The following is a 7,843-nucleotide window of genomic DNA, read 5'->3' as shown; positions in this document are numbered from 1 at the left end:
ATCTATCTATGCTAGGAATTGAACCCAGAGCCTTGCACATGCTAGGCAAGTTATTCTACCACTGAGCCACATCCCCAGCCCGCAACCTAACAGTTTTTAAAAGTAAGATTTAAACGTATAAACCTATCTCCAAGTAATTTAAAAATCAATGAAGCCAGGTGCGGCAGTACATGCTGTAATCCCACTAGCTCAGAAGGCTGAGACAGGAAGATCACAAGTTCAAAGCCAGCCTCAGTAACTTAGCAAGGCCCAAAGCAACTCAGTGAGACCCTGTCTCTAAATAAAATATAAAAAAGGGGTGGGGGGCTGGAGTTGTGGCTAAGTGGTAGAGTGCTCATTTAGCACATGTGAGGCCCTGGGTTTGATCCACAGCACCACATAAAAATAAATAAATAAAATAAAGTTATTGTGTCCAACTACAACTAAAAATTAAATATTTTAAAAAAGGGGGGCTGAGGATGTGGCTCAGTTGTAAAGGGCCCTTGAATTCAATCCCCAGTTACCTAAATAAATAAATAAATAGAAATTGATCTATAATTGATAAAAATGTTAGAATTAGCAGATCAGAATATTAAAACACTTATTATAACTATATTTCAAATGACCTGAAAGAAAGAAGAAAAAAAATCATACAACAAAAATATCTTTAAAAACCAAAGGTGTTACTTCACACCCATTCGGATGGTGTATTAGTCAGCTTTGTGTAATCACTGTGACCAAAATATCTGACAAGAACAACTTAGATGAGGAAAAGTTTATTCTGGCTCATGGTTCTAAGGTTCAGTTCATGGTCAGCTAAGCCCATTACTCTGGGTCCAAGGTGAGGCAGCACATCATAGTAGAAGGTATAGTTAAGAGAAATTGCTCCTGTCTTGGCAGATAAGAAGGGGGGGTAAGAAGGGAAGGGAAGGGAAGAGAAGGGAGGAGAGGAGAGGAGAGAAAGAGGCACAGGGAAGTTGCAGCTTTCTGGGACACATCCCCAGTGACCTACCTCTTGTAGCCATGTCCACTTGCCTACAGTTACTACCCAGTCAGTCCATTCAAACTTGGATGCATTGACTAGGTTACAACTCTCATGATCCAATTACTTACCTTCAAGCATTCCTGCTTTAATACAGGAGCTTTTAAGGGATGCTTCATACCTAAATCACAATGAATGATTTCTATTTTAAAAGATAGAAAATAGCCAGGCATTGTGGCACATGCTTATAATCCAAGGTATTCAGGATTATAAAATATACATAAATAAAAAGAATAGAGAATAATAAAATAACAAAAAGAGAAAATAACAAGTGTTGGTGAAGCTGCAGAGAAACTGGAACCTTTGTGTTGGTAGAAATGTAAAATGGTACAGTAAACATGGAAAACTGTATAGAAGTTTCTCAAAAAATTAAAAACAAAACTACCATATGGTTCAGAAATTCAACTTGTGAGCATAAATGCCAAAGAATGGAAAGCAGGACCGTAGAGATATTTGTAGACTCATGTTTATAACATCATTATTTATAATAGCTAAAATGTGGAAGCAACTCAAGTGTCCATTGAGATATGAATTGATAAACAAACTGCAGTATATACATACAAGAGAATATTATTTAGCCTTAGTAAGGAAGGAGATTCTGACACATGGCACAACATGGATGAAGCTTGAGTACTTATGTTAAGTGAAATAAGACAGGTACCAAAAAACCCCACAAATATTGAATGATTCTACTTATGAGGTACTAGGATAGTCAAACTGACAGACACAGAAGTTGGAATGGGATGGAGGGAGGGAAGAATGGGGAGTTGTTGTTTAATGTATACAGAGTTTCAGTTTTTTGCAACATGAAAAGAATTCTGAAGACAGTGATAATGGTTATACAAGGATGTGAATAAAGTTCATATCACTGAACTAGACCCTTAAAATTGTTAAGATGATGGATTTTATGTTATATGTATTTTACCCCAGTTTTCAAAAAGTGAAGGTGAAATAGAGACTTTTTAGACATATAAAAGACTAAAAAATGCATCCCAGCAAATACAAATTATGTAAATGTTGAAAGATATCCCTCAAGCAGGAGGAAAACAAACTCAGATGAAAATAAAGCAATAAAGAACATTGGAAAGAGAAACTTCATAGATTAAATACTTTTTAAAATTATTTTAAAAATGTGTTTAAAAGGGAATTGACTAAACAAAAAGTAACAATGTAGTATGTGCTTTGTAACATTTGTATAAGTAAAATGTGTGGAAAGAATAGCATGAGGTCTAGGAGACTGGAAATGGAGGAGTTCTATTGGAAAGTTTTTACATTATTTGTGTAGTGATATAATATTATTTGATGGGAGATTATGATAAGTTGAAGACCTATACTATAAACCCTAAGACAACCACTAAAACAACAAAAAGTAATTATAGCTAAAAGCCAATAAAAGAAATAAAATGTAGGGCTGGGATTGTGGCTCAGCGGTAGAGCGCTCGCCTAGCCCAGGCGGGACCTGAGTTCGATCCTCAGCACCACATAAAAATAAAGGCATTGTGTTGTGTCCATCTACACCTAAAAAATAAATATAAAAGAAAGAAAGAAATAAAATGAATGTGAAAAAAGAAATAAAATAGAAACAAAAACATATTCAATTAAACCAAGAGAGAAAAGAAGAAAACCATAACAGATTATGAGTGGTACAGAGAGAAAACAAATAGCAAGATGAAAGACCTAAACCTAACTATATCAATAATCACATTAAGTCTAAACAGTTTAAACATCTTCTGTTAGTTTCCTATGATGTTATAATAAATTATCATAAACTTAGTGGCTTGAAACAACACAGATATTATTAACTTACAGTCCTATAGGTGAGAAATCTGATATCAATCTCACTAAGTTAAAATCAATGCATTAGCAGGCTGTTTCCTTGCCTTTTCCAGCTTCTAGAGGTCACTTGCATTCTTTGGTTCATCCTCCCTTCCTTTATCTTCAAAGTACATCACTTAAACCCCTGTTCTGTCATCAAGTTTCCTTCTTTTCATACTCTCTCTCCTGCCTTCCTATTATTTATTATGTATAAAAAGATTGAAAAAATATACCATATATACAGGAATGAAAGTTATATCCATGTCCTAATCCTGTAAATTTTACCTTATATGGAAAAAGATGTGATTAAGGATTTTGAGAGGAGGAACTTAGCCAGGTGGACCTAATGCAATCACATGTATCCTTATAGAGAAATGCAGAGGGAATTTAGATACAGACACACAAAGAAGAAGGCAATGTGAGCATGGAACCGAAAGAGGGGCAGCCACAACCCAAAGAATGCTGACATACACCAGAATCTGGAAGAGGCAAATAATATATTTTTCCCAAGATTTGAAGAAGGAGAATAGCCTGAAGAAATTTCTGTCTTGTCCCCAAAAATCAAAGGTCGAATATTTTCTCTGATATGTGGAAGCTAACACAATGGAGGGAGGAATAGAATTTCAGTAGATTAGACAAAGGGTAATGAATGAAAGGAAGGGAGTAGGGATAGAAACAGAAAAGACAGTGGAATGAATCTGACATAACTTTCCTATGTACATATATGAATATACCACAGATAATCTTACCATCATGTATATCCACAAGACTGGGATCCTAATTAGAATAAGATATATTCCATGCTTGTATAAATATATCAAAAATAGATTCTACTGTCATATATAACTAAAAAGAACAAATTTTAAAAAAAAAATTAAAAATCTCTCTTTATAAGCCACCAAGATTTTGGTGAACTGTTATGGTAGCCACAAGAAACTAACAGACCTAGATAACTAATGCTAACACCAAATAGGAAAAACAGATGTCTATATAAATAATAGACAAGTAAACTTCAAAGCAACTAATATTATCTAGGATGATAATAACACAGGGCTCAATTCATCAAGAAGGCATAACAAACATATTTTTTTTGCAGGGGGGGGGGCGATACCAGGAATTGAACCCAGGGGCACTTAACTACTGAACCACATCCCCAATCCAACAAACATGGGGTTTTTTTTGTACTTAATAACACACCTTCAAAATACCTGACAGAGAAAAAAATTATTCAAGTCATACAAAGTTTGTATTCTGATGTGAATGGAATTAAACTATTTTCTAACAACAGAAAGATATTTGAAAAATTCCTGAATATTTGCAAGCTAAATGACATATTTTAAATAACACATGGGTCAAAGAAAAATATCAAAAGAAGAACTGGAAAGCATTCTTAACTGAATAAAGATGCAAACACAATATAGCCCAATGTGATATGACAATAAAGCAGTATTCAGTGGGAAATTTATAGCATGAAATGCATATGTAAGAAAAGAAGAAAGGTTTCAAACATGAGATATCAGTTTTCACCATAAGAAATTGAAAAAGTAGATAAAATTAAGTCCAAAGTAAGAAGCAGAAATCCATAAGGCAGAAAACAGAAAATCTACAGAGAACTTCAATAAACCCAAAAGCTATTTCATTTAGATAATCAGCAAAATTGATAAAAATCTGCCTACATGAATCAGGAAAGAAAAAATTATCAATGTCAAGAATGAGAGCCCAGCACTGTGGTGCATGCCTGCAATCCCAGCAGCTCAGGAGGCTGATGCAGGAGGATCACAAGTTCAAAGCCAGCCTCAGCAATTTATGAAGGCACTAAGCAACTCAGTGAGACCCTGTCTCTAAATAAAATACAAAATAGGGCTGGGGATGTGGCTCAGTGGTCGAGTGTCCCTGAGTTCAATTCTTAGTACCAAAAAATACAAAAAACAAGAGGCTGGACTGCGGAGGATGTGGCTCAGTGGTAGAGTATCTGCTTGGCATGCACAATTCCCAGCATAACAAAAAAGGATGAAAGAGGCTGCTTCTCCCTCTTGATAGCTCCAATTCTCTTAGACTGTGTCTCTGCTTTCCTAAGTAAATATCTTTGTCTCTGACTGGCATGTGCTGCTCCTGAGTGAAGTTCCCCCTTCTATCTGGGAACTCATCAGATCCCTCTTTGGAGATATTTCTTCTCCCATGATGTCTCTTGGTGGCCACTGAGGATCTACAAATCCTATTAAAAATAAATTAAACCCTATTTAAGCTAAGTTCACCTATTTACTACATATCAGGAAACTTGTTCCTTTCCATTCTTGTAGGAATTTTCTTTTGGGGGGATGGGAATTACTCTACTCCATCAGGACCCAGTTCCTTGACTAGGAATCTGCTTTCTCTTAGCCATGCTAATTCTTTCTTTCTCACCTTCTTATATTATGGCCCCTAGAGCTACTATAAAGGTATATGTATACCAAACATAATAATGTTAAAATTTAGTTGTCTATCTTCACCTGGCTGTTACCACTATTAGGACCTCCGATTCTTATTATTTGACCCTTGCCTTTTTAAACTTGTTGTAAAATTTGTATTTTTCAGATTACAACAACTTCATGTTAAGAGTATGCCAATGCAAGAGTTCTAATCCATCTACACAACTGAGTCCAGTGTCCCTCTATCTCCTTTAGATCACGTAGGATAAGACTTTAGATCCATGACTACATAGTGTCATTGCCCCTTGCCAGTCTGAAGCATCCATAAAAGATGGATCTTCACTGCTCACCAACATTTAAAATTAAGGGATCAAATTCTGGGGGTGAGGGGGAAGAATGTAATCAGAAATTGAGCATGCAAAAAAGGGAAAAATTTACTGAATCTCAAAGGAAGCACTCATGAACCACTGAAATACCAAAAATGCCCATGAACCATTGAGATGCAAAAAACCACCCATGAACCATTAAGATGAAGAAAGGACCCACAAACTGTTGCAGCTTCTGAACTACTCAGACCAAAACCTTGGTCCTTGCCCTTGATCCATGTCCTCACTTCTAAGTAACATGAGAGAGCAAAGCGCAAGTGCAGGGAAAACTGGGGCAAAATTGCTTAACTCCACCCTGACTCCACCTCTAGTCCTGCCCCTAGCAACCATCCCTTTGTAAATATTTAACACTGTACACAAACAGGTTGCTGTTTCTCATTCTCCATAGCTCACGTTCTCTTTTGAATGTTCCTCTGCTTTCCTAAAAAAAAAAAAAAAAAAAAAAAACACTGCCTATGCCTCTGGGGAAAAATGATAGAAAAGATAACTCTACAGATTCTATAAATATTAAAAGGAGAACAAGGGAATATTATGAACAAATTTATGTAAATAAATTTGAGAACTTAGATGAAACAGGCTAATTTCTTGTAATATACAAACAACTATCAGAGTAACTAGACAAGAATAGATGATAAAAAGCATCCAAATTATAAAGTACAATTCTCTTTACTTACAAATAACTGCTCATATGAAGAAAATTGGCTGCAATCAACAAGGCAGATTTAGGAAAGTTGCAGACTAAGTCACTCATGTGTAAAAACTATTTTACCTCTGCACAACTAGTAGCAAGCAGTTGAAATAAAATTTTAAACTACAATTTACAATATTGTCTAAACTATTAGTACCTGTGGATAAATCAGACAAATGATATGCAAGACCTTTTTGCTGAAAACAATAAGCCATTGCTGACACAAACTAAAGAAAATCAACATAAAGAGGTTCATACCTTATTCATGGATCAGAAGACTCAATATTGTTCAAATGACAATTTTTCCCAACTTGATTCAGAGGTTCAATACATTCCCTTTCAAATTCCCAGCAGGATGTTTTATAGAAATTGACAAACAGACTTAGCACAGCGGCGCATGCCTGTAATCTCAGTGGCTTGGGAGGCTAAGGCAGGAGAATCATGAGTTCAAAGCCAGCCTCTGCAACTTAATGAGACTCTGATTCTAAGTAAAAAGGGCTGGCGATGTGGCTTAGTGGTTGAAAATCCCTGGGTTCAATCCCTAGTACAAAAAAAGGAAAGAAATTGACAAGCTGTTTCTAAAATTCAGGTGGAAACGCAAATGATCTAGAATAGGCAAAACACTTTTAATGAAAGAACACATTTGGAGAGCTAACACTACCTTTTCTAATACTTATTATAAAGCTCCTTATTTTAATATTTATTATAAAACTATGATATAATGACAACAATGTGTTATTAGTGTAAAAACATATATTAATGGAACAGAATAGAGTCTAGAAATATACCAACACAAGTATAGAAAAGTGATCCTTTTTTTTTTTTTTTTTTTTTTTTTGCGAAAGTACAAAGGTGATTCACTGAAAAAAAAAACTTTCCAATAAATGATGCTGCAACTATTGGCCATACGTATGCATATGAAAAAAAAAAAAAAAACTTGGATTCATACCTTGCACCAAACACAAAATTAACTCAAAATGGATTATAAACTTAAATATAAAAAGTGAAACTATAAAAGTCTTTTAAGAATATTTAAGAGCAAAAATGTTATAACTTTGGGTTAGGCAATAATTCTTTAGATAATAACTCCAAAAGAAAAAAAATCATTTAAAACAGATGGCTAAGGGCTGTGGCTGTGGCTCAGGGGTAGAGTGCTCACCTGGCACATGTAAGACACAGGGTTTGATCCTCAGCACCACATATAAATAAATAAAGGTATATGTCCATCTATAACTAAAAAAAAAACAGATTGCTAAGTTGAACTAAGTTGAACTTTAAAAAGAAAAACGTTTGCTCTTTGAAAGATACGACAATGATGGGATGGGAATGTGACTCAGTGGGAGAATTCTTGCCTGACATGCATGAGGTCTCAGATTCCATCGCCAGCAACACACACACACACACACAGTTAAAAAGGAAATAAAATAAAAAAGATAAAACAATGAAAAGACAAGTTATAGACGGGGAGAAAATATTTGCAAAGCATATATCTGATAAAAGACTTGTATTTGGAGTATATGTTACT

The sequence above is a fragment of the Marmota monax genome, unplaced genomic scaffold, assembly GCF_021218885.2.
Source record: "Marmota monax isolate L192 unplaced genomic scaffold, Marmota_monax_Labrador192_F-V1.1 WCK01_AAM20220418_F8-fsc00155, whole genome shotgun sequence".
NCBI classification, from domain to species: Eukaryota; Metazoa; Chordata; class Mammalia; order Rodentia; family Sciuridae; genus Marmota; species Marmota monax.
The sequence above is the reverse complement of the archived record's forward strand: the minus strand, read 5'-3'. Positions refer to the sequence as shown.